General features: G+C 43.2%; 1 protein-coding gene across 5 annotated transcripts in view; it reads right to left on the reverse strand.

Annotated features, from left to right (window-relative positions):
* Positions 1-24,147, reverse strand: part of SYNE3 (spectrin repeat containing nuclear envelope family member 3) — a 66,682-nt gene extending 42,535 nt beyond the window's left edge. For 2 of the 5 annotated variants that reach the window (XM_051621942.1, XM_051621944.1), the window contains exon 1: positions 23,969-24,146. The gene's annotated coding sequence lies outside the window, so the exon portion shown is untranslated. Of the gene's footprint in view, positions 1-23,520; positions 23,694-23,968 lie in introns of those variants that run through there. The other 3 variants (XM_051621947.1, XM_051621946.1, XM_051621945.1) reach the window with 2 other exon arrangements.
* Positions 24,148-27,668: the final 3,521 nt, after the last annotated feature.

Raw genomic sequence — 27,668 nt, forward strand, 5'->3', positions numbered from 1 at the left:
AACAAAGCCCCCTGTATGTCAGCTTCACTGAACTGAACAGAAAGACAGCCATTGACATTAAATGGGTTTGGATCACATCCTACAACTACTTCCAGCCAAGCAGTCAGTGTCTCTTGTATATGAAAATATTCTTCCTCTTTATTATTCATCACTGAAATATTTTTGCAGCACAAAGTTCAAGGCTTAATTACTGAACCCAAGTTTGTTGCTCAGAATTCAGCTCCACAGGAGACCCCTCAGATGATTCACATGGAAGAAAGAGCTCAGCAAGAGAGGCCAAGTACAGCTCTTGGCAAAGGTTTGAGCAAACTGGTCTAATGGGCCCAAGTAGGGGGGTTGGAACTATATCTTCTTTGAGGTCTCTTCCAACCCAAACCATTCTATAATACTATGAAGCCAGAGCAGTGGTGTTTTTAACTCTTGGAAGCTTTGTCTTTAAAAGAAAGAGGCCTCTTCTGCCCACTGACAGAAGGCTTCCCAACCATCCTCAGCAAGGCTTTTGACACTGTCTCCGTATGGCACCCTCACAATCAAACTGGAAAAGTGTGGATTGGATGATTGGGTAGTGAGATGGATTGGGAACTGGCTGAAGGAAAGAGCCCAGATAGTTGTGGTCAGTGTGGCTGAGTCCAGCTGGAGGCCTGTGACTAGTGAGATCCCCCAGGGGTCTGTAATGGGTCCAGTCCAATCAAATATATTCATCAATGACCTGAACAAAGGGATAGAGTGTACCATTACCAAGTTCAATGATGATACAAAACTAGGAGGGGTGGCTGACACACCAGAAGGCTGCTCTGTCATTCAGTGTGACCTGGACAGGTTGGAGAGCTGGGAGGGAAAAACCTCATGAAGTTCAATAACAGCAAGTGTAGAGTACTCCACCTGGGGAAAAGCAACCCTATGCACTAGTACAGGTGAACTGCTGGAAAGCAGCTCTGGGGAAAAAGACCTGGGAGTCATGGTGAACAACAGTCTCACCATGAGCCAACAACGTGGCCTGGCAGCCAGGAGGGCCAATTCCATCCTGAGGTGCATTAAGAAGAGTGCGGCCAGCAGATTGAAGGAGGTTATCCTACCCCTCTACTCTGCCCTGGTGAGGCCTCACCTGGAGTACTGTGTGCAGTTCTGGGCTCACCAGTTCAAGAAGGACAAGGAACTACTGGAGGGAGTCGAGCATAGGGCCATCGAGATGATTAGCAGAGTGGAAAATCTGCCCTATAAAGAAAGGCTGAGAGAGCTGGGTCTGTTTAGCTTAGGGAAAAGGAGGCTGAGGGGGGATCTCATCTATGGTTATAAATACCTAAAAGGTGAGTGTCAGGAGGATGGGGTCAGACTCTTCTCAATGGTGTACAATGACAGAACAAGGGGTAATGGTTACAAACTGGCACACAGGAGATTTAGCTTGAATATGAGAAAATACTTCTTTACTCTGAGGGTAACAGAGCCCTGGAACAAACTGCCCAGGGAGGTTGTGGCGTCTCCATCCCTGGAGACATTAAAAACCTGCCTCGACATGTTCCTGTGTAATCTGCTGTAGGGAAATCTGCTCTAGCAGAGGGGTTGGACTAGATGATCTCCAGAGGTCCCTTCCAACTCCTAACATTCTGCAATTCTGTGATCCTACTGACGTTGCTGTTCATGAGGTAAAAGAATTCATGCAATATTAGATGTCCTCCCCTGTAGTTTCCAGTGCATTTTCTTCCACATTAGACCAGAAGAAGCAAGACGTTGGTGTTCACAACACTGATGTCAGGCAACGGAAACAGTCTAAATTGCTGCTTCCCAGCCTTCAGCAGGCTGTATGCTCAACATGCCCAAGAACAGAGGAAGAGTTGCAGACAAGCAGAGCTGCATTTGCCTGGAATAGGGAATTTCTCCCTGAGAGCTGTCAGATGGGGCAGAAGCCAAAGCTGTAACTCTCAGATCTAGAGGGTAGTTTTAAAAAGTGTGACCTCACCTTGAAAAGATTAAAGACTAGAACAGGATGTACTGGATTTAGTGAGGGTGGTGTCGCATGGGGCTGCTACTCCTTCTCTCAAATATAATAAATATGATGGGATATAAATTAAAGCTAACATCATTGACTTACATGACAAGATTCCTAAAGATTAAGCTAGCTAAAGGATGAATGTTACTCTCAGTGGATTCCTGGGTATCTTTGTTGTTTTCCTATTATGACTGGTCCAGAACTGACATTTCTGGAATAATCTAACCCTCAGAAAAGAGCACCCATCTCTTCATAGCTGAATGATTAACGCATTTTCATGTTAATATTTCTCATTATATCTAGAAGCTGTAGAGGGGATCTCCCCTAAGCCTCTCCTTGTTAAGTGCATTTATTTCTAGGCAACAAGTTTCTGAATATGCTAGTTGTGGTGACTCGATTTGCTGTTGTGAAACCAAAACTCATGGTACACTTGCTGTATTGACTCTTGATGAGGAGTGACATTCATTTCCTAGGAGAGGTTTCTATTCCTGGCAACATCCGTATCATATTTAAAATTGGCTTCAGGACTCCAGTCATGGAGTAGCCAATACAGAACATTACACTATCCTAGTCCTATTTCTTACAAAAAGTAAAAAAGGCAATCAAACATGGTTAAGAAGTAGTGGAAAACCTACTGTCATCTAACATGAAGAAAACCCCACTCACACTCTGCCCTCATGCTGTTCTCCTCTGACCACAAGGATTTTTTTGTACAAAACCCACAGGCACTGAGAGCCCCCATCCCACACACAGGCGTTCCACGTAAGCAGCCAATGCAGGAAGCCATGAAAAATGTTATTTCAATTTTACTATCATCTGTTTGCAAAGGAAGAGAAACACTTTACTACTCCAACTGCCTGCATGACATTGTTGACTGATTTTGACCAAGTAATTCCTACACTTGGCACCACAAAGATGATTAAATTTAGCATGGACTCTGACCCAGTGCCCAGGCAGATTTCATGGTAGTTATGACCTGCAATATCTAGTGTGGATTTGTGCTGCCTCTTGAGACTGTGTCCTGTCCTCCCTCCTTTCTACAAACCCAGCAGCCAGACCCTGGCTGAAGCATTCTGCTACAGCGTCACAGAGTCTTTTGTTCTGGAACTGCCTCACCCTTGTAGGCATTAAAGGCATGGGTTGATATTTGCAAGCACGAAGTGTGTTTTCTGACTTATTGCCTGCTTGGGAGGAAGAACAGCTGCTTACCATCTGGGATTCACCAATATATGTAATTTCTTTGCAAATGCTCCTAAAGCTGGGATAAATGATTACTGGATAAGTGTTAATGAATCAACAGTGTTTACCCCATTTCTGTTGCATCACTGGAACTAAATGATTGAGCAATACTTCTGGACATCAAATACAGAGCTCTGATCACTACAAAAAATAAAAAGGAGACATAGCAGCTCTTGGAACAGACCTGAGCTGTTCAGCTGTGCAAAGCCAGCATTCACAGATCAACCTGCAACAGCAGCAGAACACTAGGGTCACCTGTACTCTGGTGTGACTGCCCCTGTCCCAGGCTGCAGGCTCAGTTGCTTGGACCCACAGTGGTAGGGAAAGCCTGCCCCTAATCACAAGTGTGATCCTCTGAGCTACTGGTACAAAATTATTTTTATCATAGTCATTTTCAAATGCATGTAGCTGTTCAAAAGTTTTTCATTTTAATGTCACTTGAATCAGTGTATTAAATCATACCATGGAAGGTGTATTGATACTGCAGAAAGCATTTAGCATCTCTATACATGTTACTCAATGAAAGTAATTGCTATGCATAAGAAATTCTGGCATAGATAACGAGATACTGAACAAAACCAAGCTTTATTTGTTCAAATGCAGTTACACAGTTACTTTGTAGTGATAAGGAAGAAGCATATTTCAGGATGCTGAGCACTGCTGACTCAGGACAGCTCCTGCAACATGTCCAGAGGTTATAAAAAGCCTGTTTCAAGAACAGGAAAATAAGACACAGATTAACTCCAAAATAATTTAGGTGAATCTCTCCCACAACACTAGTCTTTCTACCTTCTTTGAATCACCTACAACTACCAGCTGAGAGTCCCTGGGTAGGCACACACATTTTAGTGCTACAGAGGGCACGATGCCTCACCCTCACCCGGTTGCTCTGCCGGGCCCGCTGCACACCCACAGCACAAACAGGGCTTGTACTGGGCTGCCTGCTTCTCAGTTACCACACACAGGTATCTGCGGCTTTGGAAGAGGGAAAGATGAACTGTGGCAACACACACCTGTCTCAAGTCAGCATCACCCCTTTATCAAGGCACAAAACAACTTAATGAGGAGGCAAGTCAGAGGACTGTAACCCACCACCTGTTCCCAAACTCTGAGGAGAAGGGGCAGCTGGCAGGGCACTTGGAATAGTTCTCTGTCTCCTTAGCTTGACTACAGGACACACTCTGAGTACCTCAACATGAATTAATGTGATATAAGGCACCAGCAAGCTGGGTTTTGCTTACAAAATTGGCCCAGCGCCCGAGCTGTTTCTCTTTGTGTTGGGAAGGGCTGAAGAAACACAGAGGCAACCTTGTATCAACTGTGGTCTTGGAGCCCTCTCGCTGAGAGAGCAAACAAATTAATTAGCTGACTGCTTTATGGCTCTTGGAGCCACTACATGGTAGCAACACAGCTGAAGGAAAAGGAGATGCCTGGGTATCCCCAGCAGACTGACACAATCTAACACACAGATCATCCCCCATCTGGTTTACCTAACACTTGCAGAGCCAAATTTCTCTGAGCATGTCTTCCTTAGGTACAGTTACTTCAGCAATCTTCCTATTGAATCTAGTATCTCTTACTAGGGTATTGTAATATTTACTTATTTAATGCCCTACTGAGACCTTTTAAACTTATTTTATCAGTGCAGTACCTTCATGTTAGAATTATCCTGTAATTTTGCAATGTTTCCTAACATTCAGTTTTCTCTCTGCCAAGTCATGCCGCTTTTCTTTAAAGACAAACAGCAAACTTCTTAAAATGTTTCCCAGAAACACTACCATTTTACGCATTCTTTTAAACCCTACATTTATAGAACACAGGCTTTGAAATTATTCCAGTATGTCTGGGGTTCCTATATTCATGTACTACTTGACTAGCTTCCAGAGCCCAGATCTTACAAAAATAAAAGTACAAAAATGCTCCAGGAAGTTCAAATCACTCACCATTAAGGAGACTGTTTTCCACTTACTCAAATACTTCAAACTTTTCATAACCCTTTCCATTTGGTTCTGGGATTAAATGTGGAAAAAATATCTAAAAAGCTTTAAAAAAGCCCACTGGACTGTGTCAAATTCTACAAATGCATGAGTGTTGGAGCAATTTTGGTTCTGGGAATTGTATCTGGGATAAATTAGTAACTTTTCAGCTTCCCTGGATCATGCAAAGAAAGCTCTGAGGAGCAGCAGAGCTGGGTGCTCTGACCCATCTGCTTCAGGCTGGAGTGGAGGGTCAGTTGTTGGCTGAGATCACAGAGAAGCAAAGCCCTGAGTGTTGTCTTTTGAAAACTGAGCACTTGATCTACTCCAGGAGGAGCTATTTTGAATCACGTTACTAGTAGCTGATGCTTTACCAGCCAAGGGACTGAAAGCCTCCAGGGAGCAGAACCCACGAAGAGCTGAGTTAAACTGCTTGAGTAGGTGCAGAAACCCTCAAGGTTTCAAATAAAAGGTGTGGTTATTGCCAGGATAATCTTTTAGAGGCTCACAACAGTAATTCTGTATCACCTTGGCCATCTTCCAACACAGTCTCTTCCAGTGTTATTTGCAGTGAATGTTAATGGCAGTCAGTGGTTGTTTGTCTTAATTAATCAACTAGTGAATAAATAGGTTTTTTTGGAATAAACACATCCATATCCTAGTTACAAGCATCCCCTTCAACCAAGGAATGCTAACATCATGAGTACATACAGCCCTCGTGCATATTTTAACTATTTCCTTTCCCTGACAAAACAATCTATAGGAAGCTTATGGCTAATGCAGGATGTTCTGCCACAACATGATCACACATGACAATTTTCTATCTATTGGATACCAAAAAATGAAAAGCAAAGACATGCTCTTTGCAGGCTAATTCTCAAAAAAGCCTATTTTTTTTCCCAACCATTTGTTTGAAGATAATTTCAGACTTTGGTGAGAACCAACGCAAAGAGGATATATTTTTGCTTTTTCAGACTGCTGTGGAAAATATATAATTCCCATGTCTAAAAAATAATTTCCTAAGAAAAGGGATTGAAATTTTAAAGTAGTTCTACATCTATTCAGATGTGCATCATGTGCAAGTAAGGCAGAGATGGCTCCTGGGGATATCTTCCCTTTTAGTATCAGGAATGACAATCAGTAGATCCGACCACGGCATGTTAATTTTTTATATTTCAATCTCAAGTCATTTGGAAGTAAAAGGTATAGATGAGGGCTCTTAATTACAACTCTCTCCCCACTCCATACACTCCAGACATAGACTTCTGCATTTCTGGGTCACTCTAGGAGACAGACTGCTCTAGCATGATTCAATTAGATAAGTAAAACGTAGGTTTTAGTATTGGTCTAGAATTCCTTTTTTTTTACCACCACAGAGTCAGAGATTCTGCATTAGATATCTGTCTGATTTAGATTTTAATCCTCACAGTATTGAGGTATTAAGCAATCTTTAGATTATTTACTCACCCAGACACCTGGGGAGTAAGGCTATCTCTATCCCCTTTATAGATAACACCTCAGGTTCAAAGGCACTTTGATTCCTGCCTCTAGGCAATAATTAAATACTTGAAAGGACAAGAACAAAATTGATAATTCAGTTAATAAACAATGGAGAGATTGATTTTCAACCTTTTCTAATATGTACCCTTGCAAGTGTCTCTACAGAGATGCAGATCTCTCTTTAGTGACTTTAAGCTTAATGACAAGAGGCTTCTTTTTCCTAGTTACCATTCCCAGATCCTTAGTGTGGGAAATCACAGGTTAAACACCTCTGCTCTATGACTTTTTCAGAGATTCTTCAGGCCCAGAGAATCTGCTTCAGTACCCTGAAAGTTACCTGTGGGCTTATCAGCAATCTACGTCTTGTCATCTTGTCCCTAGCTGCTGAGGTAGGCTGGGTTTCAGCTTTGCTCCTTCTGCCATGAGCAGTTTTACTATCAGTCAGCCAATGAAAAAGCACTGTAGGCCAACAACATTAGTCTCATGGTCCCTGGAGGCTAGAATTTATGCATTTAATTATCTCCCACTTGTCCTCTACAGACTGTAGGATTCCTCAGTCCTGGGTGCCAGTCGCAGCACTGATATACTGACTAATAAACCTCTGTGGTATCTGCCTCTTGGCTAGAGATCAGGGAACAATTCAGAGTGAATAATTTATCTGATAAATCATTCCTCTTTTGCTGGTCATATATTGTGTATGGACATTCTCATTTTCTCCAAGGTGTGGTTATTCCTAACTATTTGCCACATATATTCTCCAAATTAGTTTTGCTCTGTAGACTGTTCCTAAGTAATTCTTCCTTGTGATTCTTAACACCCCAGATGTGCTGCTTAATTTTGATTTGGCATCACAACCCTACTAAGAAACTGTCTGGCTTCCCCAGCCGGCTGGCAGCAGCTCCTCTCGTTTCTGTGCAGTTTGTCATGTGATAACTCCTGAGTGCCATTTTCATAATCATGACCCCAATGTGTTAGGCCGCATACAAAGAGTGTGCTTTCACAGCTCCGTGCTGTGAGCAGAAATGCCCTACAGCTCAAAAGATAATACCTCTGTACTGAAGAGATTATAGATGACACATCTGTCAGAAGGGGCTCATCAGTGAAAGTAAGGTGTCAGTGTATTTAGGGACACAGAGTGGTGGACAGGAGAAAGGTCCATTAGATAGGCATTTCCAGTGCTCTGTGCAAGCTGTGGTGGTTCATCCACCCATGTCCTCCACCTACCCCTTGAAATCAGAGACACTCAGAAAGAGATCCTTAAGCCCTGCTAGAGCATGTGGCCTCTTCATGGGGCTTGCAAGGACACCGAGGCTCAGAAGTGTCTCTCACACCAGAGAGAGGATTCATTGCACTGAACCTCAGGCTGTTGATGGGACACCTTGAGCTCTGCGATCCCCTAGGGAGTCAGTGTGAGAGAAGAGTCCTTCTACGCTAGGATCCACACCAGAGATGGCACAGCCTGCCTTCTGCAGGAATCCCATGTCCTGAAGAGACCTACAATAATAACATGGGTTCTCAGGTCTATGAGATGTCAATCTGTCTCCACGTCTGCATTATTTCCTCTTTCATATCACTCTTTCCATGTTTGGATCTAAGGGTTTTACGCATACTTTTTTTTTTTCCTCTTTTACAAAACCAGTAATAAGGCTTACTTGACCATTAGTCAAGTGCCTCTGCCTCAGAGTGAGCAATTGTGTGCAACCTGGGAGTACTAAGCACACAGCTTTTAAACTAATTAACCTTGTAAGTCAAGTATTTACTAGAAAGATATATTAGAAATAGTCACTTGCAAGCACTTAACAACTGTCCTTTAAGGGCACAGTATCTTTTGTTCCCTTTAGAAGAACTGCTGAAGGACTACTTCCCCAAAACATAAGATTTCTCAGATACATATTTCAAAACATTATCACTAGGATGAGGCTAACTACATATTACTATGGAAAAAGTGAGAATCATTGAAAAAAAAAAAAAAGTAGTTAGCAAGCAGGACATTACTAATTTTAAATACTAAAGTTGTTGATAAAAATAAATCACTGATTTTCATGGTATTAAACCACATTATTATGGAAAAATTAGCAGATTCAAATTTGTATGGAATGGTAATATTTGTTCATATAAAGAAAGATAAAAATGACAACTGTAAGAGCTAAACACTTAAAATGCTGCCAAAAAAACATAAACTAGGATAAGTAAAGCTAGACCTAAACAGCCAGCACTCCAGGCATAATTTAAAATAATATTTGCATTAAGCTGATAATGCCAGGTTTTATATTGGAAAATGACACTGGTTTGTGTTCACACTCATGGAGGAACAAGACCTGCTTGTGTCCCAAACAAAACACACTACCAGAACTGTCAGCAACCTCATCCCCCAACTCAGAAACGAAGCAGACCACTGCAAAACAGTGGATATATCAGTTCATTTTGTTTTGAGCGGCTGAGAACATTTCTGGAATTGAATAAACCAAGCTGCTTTCTCGTGACTCATTTTTGCCTGAACTATTACAGTTTCCATGTCCTCTGCACCCTCCCACTGTGCGTGCTCGCCAGGCGCTGTGGGTTAGAGAGCAAGATCGCATCTCAGCTTTCAGCTGCAGAGCCCTCCCAGCAGCTTTCGGTTCTGTAAGAAGACCAGTATCGCCACAGCTCCAGCACTCTGGTAGCCCGGGATTTCACAACAGAGAGTTAAGAAAGCCTCTGAGATGAAGCAGCACTACCTTTTTTGTAGTCTTTTTAGCCTGACTGAGGACTGAATTCCTTTAGTTTGTAAATCTCAAGGGGATTTGAATCTCCTCCTAATGAGATTAATCAAAACTAAAACGAAGAGTAAAGTGGCAGCAGGACCCCGCAGAAACCCACATTTGTCAGCAGTCTATCTCCAGTGAGGAGGACCAGAGAGTTATTTAAAACTGTGATCACAGATAATTACCATGCTGAACAGTGAGAGTAAAGCTGGAGCTGGTTCTTCTCTCTCCTACATCATCCACTTTTAATTATCTTTTAGAAATAGAATACTATAAGGAATCAAAGCTCTTCTTTTTTTTCCTGCAAACATCTGAAAAGATCAGGCAGCTCAGCTCTATTTAGACCCCAATGGGACCTGAGGGCCTATTGCTTCTCAGCAATTTTGAAAATCCCACCCTAAATATTAAGGCTGCCAGAGAGCTAACACAGAGATACATTTAGAGCAACAAGGTTGCTCTATATCAGCTGAGGATCTGTACACACATTTGATAAACATCTGACAGATATGTTATAGCACTAATGATTCTCAAACACTTAAAAGAAGGAAAAAGTGTAAGGGTATAGATTTGTATAACCCAAGTAATATATAACTATTCTACAAGGCATAACATGCATCATGGCACAAATTTAACTTTGATCTAAAAGAAATACCCTTCTGTCAGTAGTTTCCTGAAAGCCACCTTTTAAAGACACCACAAACACTTGTTAAATTTTAAAGGCATTTCACATCACTGAAATTTTCCTTTGCTATTTCCATTTTGAATTCATAGATCAGGGCTCAGCAGGTACCTTGCTAAAGGTCGATTTAGAAAACAGGAGAAGCGTGTTATCACCAACCGAGAGGAAAAGGCACCTGCCCCTGATAAGAGATCACTGTTAAACCACAACACAACAGAGCTTCCAATGGCCAAGGGCTCAAGGAGTGCAACACAGTCATAGAAACTATCAAACCACAGTTTGTGTTGGAAGGCACCTTTAAAGATCATCTAGTCCAACCCTGCTGCAATGAGTAAGGACATCTTCAACTTCTGGTTGCTCAGAGCCTGTTTCCAGGATGGAGCATCTACTACCTCTCTGGGCAACCTGTGCCAGTGTTTCACCCCTCTCACTGTAAAAAAATTCTTCCTAATATCTAGTCTAAATCTACTGTCTTTCAGTTTAAAACCATTACCCCTTGTCCTGTCACTACAGGTCCTGCTAAAAAGTCTGTCTCCATCTGTCTTACAGGACCCGTTTAAGTATTGAAAGGCTGCAATAAGGTGTCCTTGAAGCCTTTTCTTCTCCAGGCCAAACAAACCCAACTCTCTTAAGCTGTCCTCGTAAGAGAGGTGTTTCAGCCCTCTGATCACTTCTGTGGCTCTCCTCTGGACTGACTTCAACAGGTCCACATCTTCCTTGTGCAGAGGACTCCAGAACGGGACACAGTGCTCCAGGTGGGGTCTTACCAGAGCAGAGGGGAAGACTCACCTCCCTTGACCTGGCTCTGCTTCCTTTGATGCAGCCCAGGATACAGTTGGCTTTCTGAGCTGCAAGTGCACACTGCCAGCTCATTCATGTTCAGCTTTTCATCCACTGTTATCCTCAAGTCCTTCTCAGCTCCAAATCCCTTCATCCCCCAGCCTGCACTGATACCAGGGATTTTCCCAACCCATGTGCAGGACCTTGCACTTGGTCTTGTTTAACCTCATGAAGTTCACACAGCCCCACTTCTCAAGCTTATCCGGGTCTCTCTGGATAGCATCCTGTCTCTCAGGCATGACAACCACACCACTCAGCATAGTGTCATATGCAAACATGTTGAGGATGCACTCCATCTTACTGTGTCATTAATGAAGATATTAAACAGTGCTGGTCCCAGTATGGGCTCCTAAGGAAGACCACTTGTCACTGATCTCAATCTGGACATTGACCACCAGTGAGCCATTGACCACTACCCCTAGATGCTACCATGCAACTAATTCCTTATCAACCAAACAGTCCACCCATCAAATCTACATCTCTCTAATTTAGAGAGAAGGATGTTGTGCAGGACCGTGTCAAAGGCCTTACAGAAGTCCATATAGAGGACATCCATTTGCACAAGTGACAGGCAATGCTTGTGTAAACTACAGTCCCTATTTTAAAAAATAATATTTCTTTAATATATTTTTACTTACTGCATACACCCAGGTCATATTTCAACAGTCATATATGGGACCTAAAACCCACACTGTTTAACAAACTTCAGGGAAAGGATCTCAGCAGACCCAGTTTGGTGAACATTTTGGGGCTGTAAAAGCTGATATCATGTCTTGAGTGCTAGCAACACTCCCAACAGACACTCTGTTAACTTCACTAGCTGCCCCTTATCTTCAGTCCTTGTGGTGAGCACCATTGTAGGGATATTTTCACTTCTTTTTACATGCCTTGCATGATGGAGTTCCCCATCCTGGCCCACTGCTCACAAAACAGTTTGTTGGGCCTTATTTCATTGCACAGGGCCCCGGCCTTAAAATACTCCCACCCTCTCCACCAGTGCCCTCCAGCATTGGCACCAAGCAGGAGGCAACGCATGGGCTTTCTCTGGAGACAAGCACACCAGTGGGCTGGTCTTTGTGCATGTCACTAACCAGATGCTGCTGGAGCCCTTGATCATTGCCCTCCCCCAGCAGGCCACTAACTTTTATCTCCTTTTCATGATAATTCCAAACATTGAAATTTCAAGGAACTTTCTATCTTAAACACTTCTATAACTCTAGCAAATTTAATGAAAAGTGAAAAGTTCAAAAATTATTAGGAGCTAAAAGATAAAGACACACTGTGTGGTCAAGACCATCACACTTCCTTATGAAATAAAAGTAACAGACTTTGCAAAAATCTTACCAAAATCCTGGGCATTCTGTAAAAAAGGGAAGGCGTAAGTCTGTGGTGATTTCATTAAAGTTCTCTGATGGGTTTCCAGCATGACATGAGCAATCCAGCCTGGCCTCCACGGGGCATTAGGACAGCATTTTGGCACGGCTGGCAGCACGAGCAAGTCTGGCGCGAAGAGAAACTGTCAGCTTCCTCCTTACTCAGAGGCAGCACAGGATTTCCTCTGTGCCTCCCACCTCGTGGTAGCAGCGAAAGAGAGGATGACAATTTAAAGATGTATCAGCCAGCCCAGAAAAAAACCCAACCAACCAACCAACAAAACCCCAGAAAACACCAAACCAGTACGGCATGCTGCCACTGTTAGGATGGTAGGCAAGACTTAAATAGCAGTAATCCCCAGCAACTATCTAGTTCAGGTCATCAAGTAACAAGCTGTTTAATTCCTGTAAGGATTAGTGCTTTACATTATTCTGCATGACAGATGTTTGCTGAATTACTCCAGAATATGCTGCATGAAAATCACCAAGAAATAAAAGTGCAGACAGGTACACATCAGAGCTGAGATTTTTAGAAATCATTAACTCAGCCTCTAACATAATTATAATTTTCTTTTATGTGCACTTTATCTTCTGCTTCTTTTTTACTCTCAGCTCTCTAGCAGGAGATTCCCTTCACAGACTGACATGTTAATCTAGATCCTGCTGTCAGTTACAACCATGCAATGTGAAAAAGAGGTTAGCCAGTATTCTCAGGCAGTACTACTGCTGTGCAATTTGGCCGAATGGAATACACTTTGCAAGCATTAGCTGTCTCTCATGATGGAACACATGATGAATTCTCCATTCCTGATTCCCCAAAACTTTTGGAAAATATAAAGCAGCATTCTCTGTCAATTAGTTATGATCCCACTGGGTATGTCTGCTGTTAGACATTCAATGAAACTCACTGGTTTGGTCTACCCACCCACTGCTATTTGCACCACCCTAATGGTGTAAATCTACTTAATAGACTCCAGAACCAAACCAGATCTCACTAAGACTTGAGCTAGTTTAAATTCAAAACACATCCATAAGGGCAACAATTTATCTAGATTTACAGTTGCTGTATATCATAATTTGTACTACACTAAGCAGCATTTCTAGGATTGCAATAAAAGTAAGGAGGAAAGGTGGAGAAATCAGTGAAAACAAAACATGAGGAAAAAAGTTTGTTCAAATTTTGCTTCCAAATTAGAAATTACAGATACAAACAGGGATAAAACTATGAACCTCTGCACCCATTTCAGAATTAGGCAGCAAAAATGAACAGCATGGGGAAAAACTGAAAAGAGGAAAAGATGGGATGAAAATCTAGGTGGAAGAACAGCAATGGAATAGAAAATTTTGATCAAACTAACCCTGAGAAGCTGATAATACAGAGGACTGTAAGAAGACCAGTAGTCTTAGCTAGGCTGTGACTCCTGTATGCAACCCCAATGCAGCCAACCAAACATGGAATTTTGCTACCAGTGGGGAAAAAACAGACAGAAGAGGAGGAACATCCTAGGAGTTAGCAACTCTGTCATTACCTCTAGAGAGGGAACTGATATATCAGCTCTTTTCCAACTGTCTTGCTAACATATTAAAACACATCATCCTGCAGACTAAAATGTACGATGCCTGGGGGAATGCAAACTGGACAGTGGTGCATTTATCTGAAAGTCAAATCAAAGTTCTTTTAGGATTGTGTTCCTCTTTGAAGGGTGGATTTTAAAGTGACTATAAATGAATCCTTTACATGCTTTTCTCCTGCTCTCTCTCTCTGGTGCTAAATCCCATAGTCACTGTAAATTTGCCACAGTCCTGTTAAAAAAGCAAAACAAGGACTGAAATTACTAGTACTGAGGAAGCAGCACATAATATGGTGAACACCAGCTACACACAGCAGCTTCTAAAACACAGTAAGAAGCAGTCTCTTTGGATGACTAACCTAGAAAGCCCAGCAAATACCCTAGTGAGTACAGACAGCCACAACCTGGAGGCAGCAATGATAGGATCAAACTAACAGAAATGCAACATTCCCCATAAAACTTTCAGTAAGTTCACATCACAGTACATTTTCAATATATAAAACCTAGATTATCCCTTGAGCATAATCCCTTTAGACCAAATTTTGTTTTACATTTTTCATATTTTAAAAAGAAACTGCAGTCTCAGCAAAATATTCAAAATGTTCTCACATCTCTCTTGCCATTCCCTTCTTTCCCATACAAAGAACACTATTTTCAGTTTCAGCAACAGGTGCAACAGTGTTTTTCCCACTCTGCAGGCCAAGTATAATTTCTGTTGTGGTAGTGGAAAGCATCTGAATGGCTCCTTCATTTGAGTGTCCTGAAACCTCTATGATCAAACACAGATTCAATTACATCTGTAAGAAAACCAGTTGGATGATCTTAGATTCCCTGTAAGTCTGTAGGCACTGCAAAGAAAACTTATTTCTGCAAACTCAGTGCAGCCCATGGAGTTAAATTACTACATTGCCCCACCAATTAACCCATTGTACTTAAGTGATCTCTGGACAGACTGGCCTCATTGGCACTAATCGTCTGCATCCTTGAACAGCTGGTCATGTACCAGATGACTAACTGTTTAGGAGGCAGAAGTTGCCTGCCCAGTAAGATTACAAGCGTTATAAATTATAAATGCATTGTCTGAGCTCTGAGAAAGAGATATGAAACCATTCAGGTAGGAAACAGCAGCAGTATAAAAAGATTTCTTCCAAGAAGACTGTTACAACTGTGTTATATATTCTTACTACTCTGCAGAGGCTCAGCTTCTAGCTGTGAACCAGCACTCCACCACACTGCAGGTAGCACATGTAGAGCAGCAGTGGCAACCCCAGTTCATTGAGGTTACTGCTGAGGCAGGAAAGAAGAGGCAGAATGTGGATACAGACCAACAGGGCACACATAGGAGTAACAAGGCAGTACTGGTCAGCGTGAAAGTGGCAGCTCCCTAACCATGGTCAGATTTCCATAGACATTGCAGCAAAAGAGTTTTTAAGGAGGAATCTGAGAGATGGTCATGACATGGGCTACATGTGAGGACAAGACTGGGAGAAAAAGCATGAAAGTGCTCAGGTGAAAGTGTACCAAGCATTAGCAGAGGTTGGTACTATAGGCTGGCCAGAGGTGGAAGCTGCTGTCTCATTAATAAGTGAAATGCAGCCTGGGGCTGTACGGGAATAAAAATTTCCATATTCTGGGAGAGATCATATTTCTAACTATATTTTAATTCTGAATTAGAATAACATTGGTATGAAGAGACTGTAACATGCAATTGTTATTCCTCAGAGAATCTGCTTTGGAACTGCTGTGAAAGGACTTTTCAGAAAAGGAACACCCACACCAAGCATTCAGGTTGTCCTAAGTACTGGGCTTGCAGGCACTGGCAGGGATGGCACAACAGGCATAAGGTTCTTCCTCTGTCTTTCTGGTACAATTTCCCTCTGTGTAAACAATGAATCATTATGCAGAACCTAATCATTAGGCACAGCTTAGTGTTTCAGATGTCCCACCTGCAAGCTGAGCATCTGAAAGATCAGGCTGAGGTAGTCATTATGTTCTGTCCCATTCAGCAAGAAAGAAAGAATTTTAACTTCACTAGTTAGCATTAAAAACCAAACAAACAAAAAAACAAACCCTGAAATATGTCAGATCTGATTTAAGCAAGACTAAAAGAACCAAGATGTGAGTTAGCTGCTGGTATAGTAGCGTAACTGAAAAAAAAAAAAAAAAAAATCTATTTGCAAGTACTCAAACTAAGGTGTAAGCTGCTAGTAGCAATAACCTAAAAGCACTTCATAAATACCAGAGTGATAGACAACACGGGAAGGGCTCACTGCAGAAAATAATTACACATGGAGCACTGAAGCAGCCTCTTAACATTCAGGTGAATTCCTCAGCACTGACTAACTACAACTAGCAGGGCTTGGGGGGGGGGGGGGGGATTAAAAAAAAAAAAGTGTTCATGTAATTACTTACAAAAATGTTTTCATGTTTTTTATGAGCACTTTCTGCTCTTTCATCAGACAGCAAATGCTACGTAGCTCTGCAGACCAGAATGACAGTACTATCATTATGTATCCTCACAATCGCACACAGTCACACAATCAATGCATAGTTTGGGTTGGAAAGGACCTTAGAAATCATCTAGTTGGAAAGGACCTTGAAGATCATACAGTTTCCCTACATGGGCAGAGACACCTCCCACTAGACCAGGTTGCCCAGTTGGCTACTGGGCTGCAAAATGCACATTGCCAGCTCATGTTGAGCTTCTTGTCCACCATCACAGCCAAGTCCTTCTCCTCAGTGCTGCTCTCTATCCCAATCTGTATTTGTGCTTGGTATTGCCCTGACTCAGGTGCAGGAACTAGCTGGAGAAGCAAAAACAGTTGAGGGCAGAAATAAAGTAATGCTGAAGGCAAGAATAACTTTAGGGTTGCTGGTAGCCCTGTCTCAGGCACCCCCTAGGAAGCTGCAGTCAGGTGGTTATGCTGTACAAGCATCATGACAAGGGATGCCTCCAAGGCAGTGTCTGAAGAAGAGGTATTTTTCAAATGGGCAGATATTCCTCCTTCTACAACACTGGAGAATGTACATGGTGTTGCAGGCAAAACAAGGGTGTGGGCAGAGAGGTCTAGGCTGATGGGTGGTGATGAAAGCTAGCAGTACTGTGGACAGCTGGAGGTGGTATAGAGATGATTGCCTCCTACAGCCAGGGGTACAGGCAGCTGCCAGGTAATGCCAGGGACACGATCCTACTACTTCATCTCCTTGCAGTAACTTCCTCTCACTGCTTTATCATCATTCTCTTTCTTCTTTGTCTCCCTAATTATTAATTTCTTAATTCTGCATTTATCCATGAGCTTCTTTCAGGGCAGGGAACAACAATTTTGGGGATCTCCAAACAAGGACTTTTGTTCTGGACCAAGAGCTCTGTGCAAATGGCACTGCCTTCTAACATTAAGTGCTACAGAGGAGAAGCAGTCATACCTGGGGTTGGATTTGAGAAAATCTGGTAAAGAAATTAATTCTACACTCAAAGCATCTTAAAAAAAAAAATAAATTAAGTAGTAACTAGGACGCAGGGAGACATGGAAAAGTTCTACAACACAGGAATTTTAAGCTTGTATATTAAAAAAAGCCCACAAGGCCCCCCCCCAAAAAAAAACCAAACAAACAAACCCAAACCCTCCAGAAGCTTGACATCTTTTCCTTTCTTTTAGACTGAAGACGTTTTTTGCAGATAGGTATCTCAAACCAGCAGTCTGTGCCCACAGACAGAAAAACAAATGGAGTTGGCAGGTCTATAATCTGAGAATACATGAGAAAATCCCAGGCTCCAGTGAAGCCAAGGGCAATATTGTCACAGAGCCAAGACTTCTACCCTGGCTCCTATGGACTTAAAGACAAGTTAACAAGAAATTTTTTCCTTGGGTGATCTCTTTATCTGGAGATCTAAATTAACCCCAGCACTCCTCTGGTGTTTACTGAGCTAGCATTATTACCTGTGTACTTCATACAAAGCCTGTGCTTAATCCGCTGCACTTACAGCCCATTTCTGCTGACTTACATAAGAAAAATCACCTTGTCAACCACTGTCATCTGCCCCTCATATAACCACTACCACATTCCCACAGAGCCTCAAGAGCATCTATGCAAAGAGACTTTTGCATTAAGGAAAATTAGCTATCTAAGTTAAAGGGGAAGAACTGACAGCTCCAAAGACTGGTTTCTAGAATTTACTCAAAGAATCTTAAAGGCAGGGGCATATTTCCTCACATAACACTGCCTTTCCATCTAACTGACTTGAAAGCACAGTGCTTGTATGCTTTTCACCTTCAGCTTCCCTGAACTTTTTCAGACTGTACCAACAATGGGGAGTACAAAGCCTGGATAAAGACCAGCTGTTACATCTCTTAAAACTACTTCTCAGTTAGAGGCAACACATGGTTTCCTACTAGGATTGCCTCATTATAATGGCAGGAAAACAAAAGACAAGCATGCAATGTATTAAATCAAGAGTACTGTGTGCTGTTCTGAGCCCCACAATTTAAGACGGATGTCAAGGTACTCAAATGCCATCCAGAGGAGGTCAATGAAGCTGGTGACAAGGCTGGAAGGCATGTCCAGTGAGGAGTGGCTGAGGACTCTGGGTTTGTCTACGTTGGAAAGAAGAAGGCTGAGATTTGACCTTGTTGCTCTTTGTAGCTTCCTGAGGAGGGGAAGTGGAGAAGCAGGTGCTGAGCTCTTGCCCTTGGTATCCAGTGACAGGACGCATGGTTCAAACGGTTCAAAATGGTTCAAAACTGCACTGGGGTAGGTTTAGACTGGACATTAGGAAGCATTTTTTTACTAGGATGGTGGTCAAACACTGGAACAGGCTTCCTGGAGAGGTGGTTGATGCCTCAAGCATAATTATTCCTTCTATAGTTTTAATTAAACCTAATATTCAAATACAGACCTTGAGTGTCATTTCACCTTAATACAACCAAGGCATGTTGGACAGTCAAGCATTTCCTCACACCATGACATTTTTAATCACTCCCCCTAGAAGGGCCAGGTCTGAGACTAAGGTTGGATCCAGCCACATCTGGGCTCCTCTCTGAGGAGTTTAGAAAGCAAGGGGGTCCAACCCGAATATCCCTGGGTTGCCCTATCCAGGTCATGACAGCCTTCTATAAAGTATTTCTAGGATTCCCTGGTGACAGGCACTACATCTACAAAGTATAACAGTAAGTTGCCCAGCATAAGCTATCCCACATGGGCCACTCAACCATCATGTGCTCTGAAATATTACCATCATATTTCTGAAAAGACTTTCTGCATAGCACAGCTGTAACAACAGTTATTTCACCTTTAAATACCACTAAACACTAATCAAAAACAAAACAAGCAAGCCACAGTTTGATAACTGAATTCCAAGCAAATTACAATCTCATGGTTCTCCTTGTTTCTTGCTATCTCCTTCAATTTCTTCTACTACATTATTTCATGCATCTGTTCAGTGAGATCCCAAAGCCACTTAATCCTCCGCATGTTATGGCCAGAGGAGAAATACCCTTGAAATCCCTTGATATGAAAAACTTCCTATCAAGCCCATGTTTTCTGTTTAAGTGTAACAGAAAAGATGCTTGTACCAACACAGACATGAAAAATCAGTTCTGCCAAAGGAAAACAAATCTTTAAAACCACAGCATTTTTTCCTTGGAATACAATTAAGCTGTATGCACAGAAAGAGACACCAAAGATTGCTTATTAACCTGACATGTGGTGTCAATGAGAATGCCCTTCCCTGTCAGATCTACTATCCTTATCTCAGCACTGAGGTGGGGCCACTTCAGATAGCTGAAGTTAAATACCCCAGGGCTCACAACTCCATGAGTCATTTTTCTGTAATACAGGAAGTACCATCTTGTGATACAATTTATTAGTAATACAGGGACATACCATGATAAGCAATAGTTCATGCAACTTTGAGTCTACAAAGCAGTAACTCCAACAGCAATGTCTGGCATATAGTAGGTTTCCTGCTTGCTGTGCCTTCATCCAGTTGCAAGTCTGGATGTTGCAGAGTCATCAATTATTATGGAAGGCAAGGACCAACTTAAAACTCCAGCTCTGGAGAAGTGTTTAAGGAAAGATCCTTACACAAGGATCTCCACTTTCATTTAAAAAAACATCTCTTTTTCTTTAAAACTGTTATGCCCTAAACAGTCAAATACTAGAGAACAAAGAAGAAAAGATTTTCAAACAAAATAACAAAATTGTATTTAAGTTGATGCTGACAATACTGCAGCTAGTCATGGAAGAACCGTTATAAGAAAATTCTACCTTCCTGAATGCATATGTCAGTACCAGCTACAGGCTAGGGAATTACATTTCAGACCAACCCTTTGGCAAAATGGATGTGTAGTTTGCGGGCTGTCACCAATAAGTATCAGTCTGAGTTTTGACGTTTAAACACTTTTCAGTCTTTCTTCTGTCATTTCAGAATACATTTATTTAATCAGTATTAGCTAAAGGCACAAATCCTACCATTCTGTTGTTTGCAGAGCAGACCTGCACGGTCAAGAAAGACTCTGAGTACCTGCTTTGCATTGTTTAGTTTCACAGAATTGCAGTTGGATGAAGCCTGAGAGAGCTGAGACATTTCTGACCATTGATAAGCACTACCTTAAAAGATATTTTTATTGAAGAATAAAAGTATTCCACTACCTACACTCCAAAGATCAGGGAGGTTTTTAGCCAGATACAAAGAGGTATTTAGGAACCTGACATTTATTCCTGTTGGTCTCAGGTGCCTGAATACCTTTGTCTTCACCTAACTGTACCAAGTAAAAAACTACCTTGCCAGTTGGAGCTCAAGAATTTTTCCTGTTACCATGTGGCTTTTTCCTTTCACATGTCTGAATTCCCAGGATTCACACATAGCTCACAACCCTTACGTGGACATGTAGAATGCAGTTTTAAGGGACCCTTTCTAAGGACATCATCAGACCTATATATATGGTAGAACAAGTTTGCCAGGACAGCTCATAGCTGTGTCCAGAAACCCCATCTACAATTGACAAGGACTAACAATTAAAAAAAAAACACAAACCAAACAAAAACCCTGGTATCTTGTCATTGCTACAAATGATCTGAGATTTGCCCTATCAGCTGCATCAAGAAATACATTATTCTGAGTAAGGATGAGTGATCATCACTTTTGCTTGGTTTCAAGGGAAATATGCTTATATGATCACATTCAATAAATCTTGACAATTATAATAATAGTAAATGTTGGCCAATTTTGCCAAAATAAAATAGATCTAGAGACAATAGCTGAGATCATAGCCCCTCTGTACTTGATGTACTTGTGCAAATGTGTCCCTGGCAGAACAAAGACAGGAGCTGTGCCCTGGAGAAACAGAGATGAAAAAACAAAGCGCTTTGTGACTAGTACAGCCCAGAGAATCAGATATCCTACAGAACTGCTTTCCTTGGTTGATTAAATGTTAACACTAAACTGTACAAAATGTTCTGTTTCCATGTTCAAAATGCAATGTATCAAATCAGTTATTTATCTTTTTTGAAGCTTTGAGGGAGATGCCAGTTCAGGGGAATTCACCCAGAAAATCCTTCTCTTTTTCTCTTCACAACTTCACATACACCAAATATCTATTTGCCAAATGGAGGCAGTCACATATAAATGTATCACTCAGTCAGTAAGCTAAAAACTGAAGAAAACTGGCGAGTGTCTGACTCTAGACTTGCTTTTCCCTGTTGGTATGTTTCTACAAAATTTGCAAGAACTTAATTACCTTGGAGTGGTTCTCCTTATGTCACACTCAGCTGAAACTGGGAAATGGCAATAAAATATTATTTAAGGGACAAATATCAAGATGCATACACATATTAAGGGATGGCATAAGCCTTGTTTTCAACAGAAGCTTTGCTAAAGGATGAAGGCTGGTTATCTTTTTGAAGCTGTGATATTGGAATTGCACTTCAAAGTCACGTGGATGCAGTTACAGCCACCTCTTGAGGCCAAGCATCCACAAGTGTACACAGAGGTTTTCAGGAGCATTTGGAAGCCACAGATAACTGGAAGGACACAGAAAATGGCCTACATGAGAGGAAAAGCTAGACACTCTTTCCAGCGAGGTCAGTACACAAAGGCTGCACAGAGGACATAATGCACACCAGGAACAGACTTGGAATCACATTAAAAGTCTTGACCAGGATGGGAAGGAAAGGAGGAGCGGTGAAATATATGGCTGAAGGAAAGAAGAGGAACTATCAGAAGAAGGAATACAAGGAGAGAGGCAAGCATCATCATACCGTGCCCTGAATGGTAACTAATTCTGCATTCCTTGGGAATATGAGAGGACTCCAGATCTGATGATTCACAAGGAATCTGAAAACAGCACTGGGTGTAGGGGAAAGCTGTTTTTTATAGAGAACCCATCAGCTTTGTCAGACACCACTTCCTGACAGATAGTTTGTAGGGAACAATGTCCCTGTGACTCACCAAGAGATGTTTGCTTCTTGTTGAAATAAAAGTCACCAGGGGACTGATTGCAGCACGTTACATTTCCTTAAGACCCAACTGGCTCACACACTTGGCAGAAACTCTGCCAAGACGATGTGCATTTCAACAGCCCACAGATTTGAGCCACTTTTAGAAGAAGCAAAACAGTTAAAGGCAACCAATCAGCTTGTAAAGTTTTGTTGCATTTTTAAAATTCTTTCCCCAGAAAACAACCACTGTGTACAAAGATTTTTCAAATGGCACGCAACATGCCAAGGGCTTAAAAGTAACATCTGAAAGCAGCAGCAAGGAGCTGACAGTAGTAGGATAGTAATACTGTTTTTCACTAATAGTAGCAGCATAGTGATATTATGTTTCACTAATGATTTAAGATAGCCAGGCTTAGATTTGAGGCAACAGAGAAGGCCGGTATCCTGCTCTGATGAACTTGCAAAAGAAGGCAGTGTCTTGCAACTATAGTTTTCAAATTAATCATCATATATATCCAAATTTACTGCAGATTTCCATCTGCTAACATATTTGAGTAGACCTATTTCTAGTAATAAAATTTTCCTGGACAAAGATCTAAATTAATGCAAGTGAAACCAGTAAAAATTTGGGAGTAAAGATGACAGAAAGAAGCTATTAAAAAACAAAGCCTTACTACTCATTGGGGTAGAGGTTGTTTACATACAGAATTGAAATATTGGGATAGAGGCTCTTATCACAGAAAGACTGGGAAACCTTCTGTTTAGGAAGAAAAAGGGAGATGAGGTCAGACCTGCTTAAGGAGAATCAGACCCAAGCCAGGATATAACGAATAGAGTTGAAGGGGAGAGAGGCGGGGAAGGAGAAGAGAAACGAGGAACTTGCAAACTACAGTAGAGTCCTGGCAGTGGGGACCTAAGAGCTGAAGACATTAGACAGTAACGGTGAGCGACCGGCTTTGGCAAGAGCCTGACATCTGGGAAGGAAAAGTTGCAGAACGCAGCTGAACGCTTCTACCGGGCTGGGACTCATTCACAGACGCGGCTTTTAAAAAGGAGTTAAACAAAAAGGTCCACCCGTTTAGCTTCTGACTTAGGCAGGCGTGCTGCAGTTACTGCAGCTGCTGTGTAACAGTAGCGCCCGGGGAGCTCTCGTACCGCCCGGGGAGCTGCCTTACCAAGGGAAGCCCTGCTCCGCTCCGCAGCTCTGCCCGTTGCAGCCGTTGCCGAGCGGCGGCACCACGAACCTGCGCGGCGGGGGACGGCACCGGGGCGGCCAGCGCGGGCCGGGGACAAGCCGAGGTGCGGCGGCTGCCGGGCTGCGGCGGCAGGGCCGAGCGCCCGCTGCCGTTTCAGCCCGCCTCGCCGATCCCGGGGACGGAGAGACGCGGGCCGGGGCAGGGGGCAGAGCCGAGCAACAGGAGGCGGGTCTGGACGCCGGGCGGGCTGTCAGTGAGCCGAGCCGAGCCGAGCCTCCCCTCCCTCCCCGACGGGACGCCGCGGTCCCAGGGTGCCGTCGCCCCGTCCCCGTTATTCCCCGCCCGCCACAGGGCCCCGAGCACCGGCAGCAGGCCCCGAGCAGCGCCCCCGGCAGCGCAGCAGGCCACCTCCCGCCGCCCCACTCACCGCCGCCGCTTCCCCCGCGGGCAGCCCGCGGGGCCGCAGCGCCTCTTCCCCTGCGCGCAGCCGCCGCTCACTCGCTCGGGCTCTCATCAACCCTCGGCGGGGCCGCCCGGCACCGGCCCCGCCGCTCCGGGGGCTGCGCGGAGGGCCCGCCCTCACAGCCTCGGCCCGGCCCGGCGGGCGGCGTTATGTAACGAGGGCCGCGACCGGCGCCGCCATCCCGCCCGGCCCGCAGCCGCCGTGAGGGCCGCCCGGCCCGGGCGGCAGCGGCAGGTGCCCCGCAGGCCCCGTCTCTGTCTGGGCAGCGGGACCGGGCCGTCCCGGGCGGCGGGGCTGCACGGCGCGCTGCAGCCCGTCCCTGCCCGGCGGTCGGCGGGTGGCCGTGACCGCAGGCACCAGGTGAGCAGCGGCACGGGGCTATTTTTAGCTGAGTAAAACGCAGTAGAAGAGAAAAAGCTGAGTTTCTCACAGTATCACGTTCTGGGGGGCTTGGAGCTGTGAAAGTTACCAAACACCAGGAGATGGGGGACAAACCACGGACGGATGATCTTCTCAGAGCCGGTAGCCCCAGCGATCCGTGCCAACATTTGGGCAAGAGTCTTAATTTTTTATTTTAATTTTTTTTTTTTATGCCTTGAAACCAAGAAGCAGCCTGCATTTCAGCTGTTACACATAAATGAAACCACCCCAGCTCATGGCAGTTAGCACCAACAGGAATTCCTTTTGGATGGATGGAGTGTTCTAACTGCCAAACCAAGAACTAAGGAAGCAAAACCTGTTTCCACCCTAGTCCGATTCAGGCGATTTTTTCCTCCGTAACCTATCTGAGCAAAACGTCTGCAGCATATGCTCAGCTTATTATGGACAAATGGGTTAGAAACAAAAGGAGCAGCAGTGGTGGAGGTGTGTGACCAGGCACAGCGTCGGCTCCGGAGCCCAGCAAGAGAAGCCAGAGAGCAGAGCTGTGTCTTGTGCTCCCTCCTGTCTGCAGCACCAGAAAGTTATAATCACATGAAAGCCACTGCACGGAGCCACAGGGAAGGAAGGAGGAAAAAACGAACAGCTTCTTTATGTTGGAACAATAATATAATGTAAACAAACTGAATGAGCACGTGAAGAAGTTTGTCGTTCATAAGGCACCACCTCTGGCAGAGGTTGTATTCTGCCCTCTGCTGCTGGGAATTTGTGCGGTTCATCTGCCTCCTGAGCAGAAAAACATGCTATTTCTGATAAAAGTCTCTTACCACACATAACAGAACTAAGGCTAAGAGCCTCCAGATACGTAGCTGAGAAGTGAAGAGACAGTGAGCCTGGAGTCTGTGAGAGGCAGGGGACGACAGCTCTCCACCCTCTAATGCCAGACGGGGTAGGCTGGTCCACACCAGTAGTGTCATCTGGCTGCACCAGCCAGGGGAGCCTTCGTGTGCTCACTTCTGCCCACAGCCAGGTATTGAAGGTGATCATCCATCCATGTGTCAATACAGCCTTAATTGAAATAGCTCTGTATTTAAATTGTTCCCAAACTATTAGGTCTCACTCTCATCAGCAGTGGAAAAGGTAAATGGAAATTTTGTCAGAACTTAATGATAAGGAGTGTACTTTTATAGCTGGTTCTGACCTTGAAGCCCTGAATGCTCACAACGGGTTCTGTAGTAGCACAATTTGGGGTGACCATGACCTTAAAAGGTTGTTACTAAGAGAGAAACTGAATGCTGTAATCTCCTTCTGTTTGTGGACAAGCCTATCATCTAACTCAGAAAACCTAATTTATTCACTAGCATGGTTTTGACAGACTATTTACTTGGAGTAAAATTTGTATCCTCAGTGTGTAAAGTTTAATCTACGCCTGTGCAACTGCTCTGCCCCACAGTCATTCAGAGCTTTTCTCTTAATAACCTCTGGAGTACTGTGAGGAATGAGATACAACTCAAAATGGTTGAACTCCAAAGGAACGTGTCTAGAATAGATACATGATCAAGAATAAAGAATCTTGTATGTGAATTTCAACGGGGAAAACTGGCTCAGTCATCACAATAAGTATATAAGCAACCCTCACTGACAGCAGTTAATTCCTCTAGGAAAGGACTTTATATACCTAGAGCTTTTAAGTCCAAAATAAAACCAGCCCCTTACATGCAGAAAGCTTGCTGGCGTTGGGCAATGCATTGCTGTATCTAAAAATCACTTGCATTAAGTTCCTTTTCTGCATTTCCCTATGTGGAGGCTTTCACAGCTCTTGATTTTACTACCACAAACAACTTTGTACATGCTGAGTTAGAAAAAACAATATACACTAAGAGCAGGCATTAAGTAAATGAGCATTCAGTGCATTACCCAAACAATATAAAGCTGCCCACACACCACACCTAAACAACAAAGGAGAGGTTAGAATGGCTGCAAGCAGTGTGGAAGGGTGGAGGAGCTTCTGAAAAGGTAAGAGCAGCAGCTCTAGCTCTTTTTCCTTGGATAAAGGAATATATTTTTAGAAGCAGTTGGTTTAGCCTCAAACCAAACCACAAGTATTTCTCAGCAAATACAGAGCATTTTCAGACATTTCCTGTGATGAGCAGAATATCCAAGGTGCTGGATGGAAAGCACCAAATACTGCAAAAGTAACAATGGTGTTGGCCTGGTTTACGCCACAGGAGGACCTGCACAACATCTTTAAGGCAACAGAGAAGCACTTATAATGCTGCAGGGTAGCTGCTCTCTCTTATTAGCGTAACACACCCATGTCTTCACACTCATAACTGATGACAAACAAGTGTTACAAGATATTAGATGTTTCCCTTTATGTTTGCTTGGGTACAGCAACGTAAAATTGTTATTCAAATAATGAGTCATATGGCAGTGTTGGGCTGGGAGGAACACGATTTCTTGGCAGAGTAACATTTGTGTGCAGCATTCCACTGACATGTCTTTGGTATGTCAGGTTTCAACATTGGGGCTTCTCAGGTTTGGGGTTCTTTTGTGTTGTTTTATAGCTACTAGAAGTTGCACATTGCTTGACAGAAAGCTTCCATGGGTGGTGGTAAGAGTTACTACAGAATAACTCTCTCCTCTGTAGATAGAGAACAAAGAATCATCAGCTCTAAATGCTAATGTCAAAACAGTGAATCTTCAGGACCATCAGGGCAAGGATCACACCAATAAACCAGGCTAACCTCCTGCCCTGTGTGCATGGGAAGATCATCTGGACTGAACCTGGCATTTCACAGTCTCCCTGCTGCACATTTTGGGCACAGACTGACTGCCACCCTGGGGAAGTGGAACTCTGAATACCCCAGGCCCAAGTACTCTCCCGCAGTTAAGCATTTACTGTTCCCCTGAGCTCCAACATGGACAGACTTTGATATTTTAACACTCCAAGGCCACCTGAAATTTAAGAACAGATTCTACAGGAAAGATTCTGATTAATTGATTTTTGGAATTATTTTTTTTTTGTGCCAGTATGCTTCCATGTAAACAGAAGAAAAGTGATAGTTGGTGCCCCTTATTCATTACCTTTTACGTTTTGAATTTCCTCTCAAACTGGAAGTTAGCAAGTACCACAGAAGACAGCAGTCAAATAGAATTCACACAATGTAAAATACACAAAGTGTTAACGAAACACCTTAAATCAACTGTTGAAACCCTTTGCAGCCATATACCCTTTTGAGAATAGGAGCCTTCAGCACACAGGATAGTGAAATAGTCCCAATAC

The sequence above is a fragment of the Apus apus genome, chromosome 5, assembly GCF_020740795.1.
Source record: "Apus apus isolate bApuApu2 chromosome 5, bApuApu2.pri.cur, whole genome shotgun sequence".
NCBI classification, from domain to species: Eukaryota; Metazoa; Chordata; class Aves; order Apodiformes; family Apodidae; genus Apus; species Apus apus.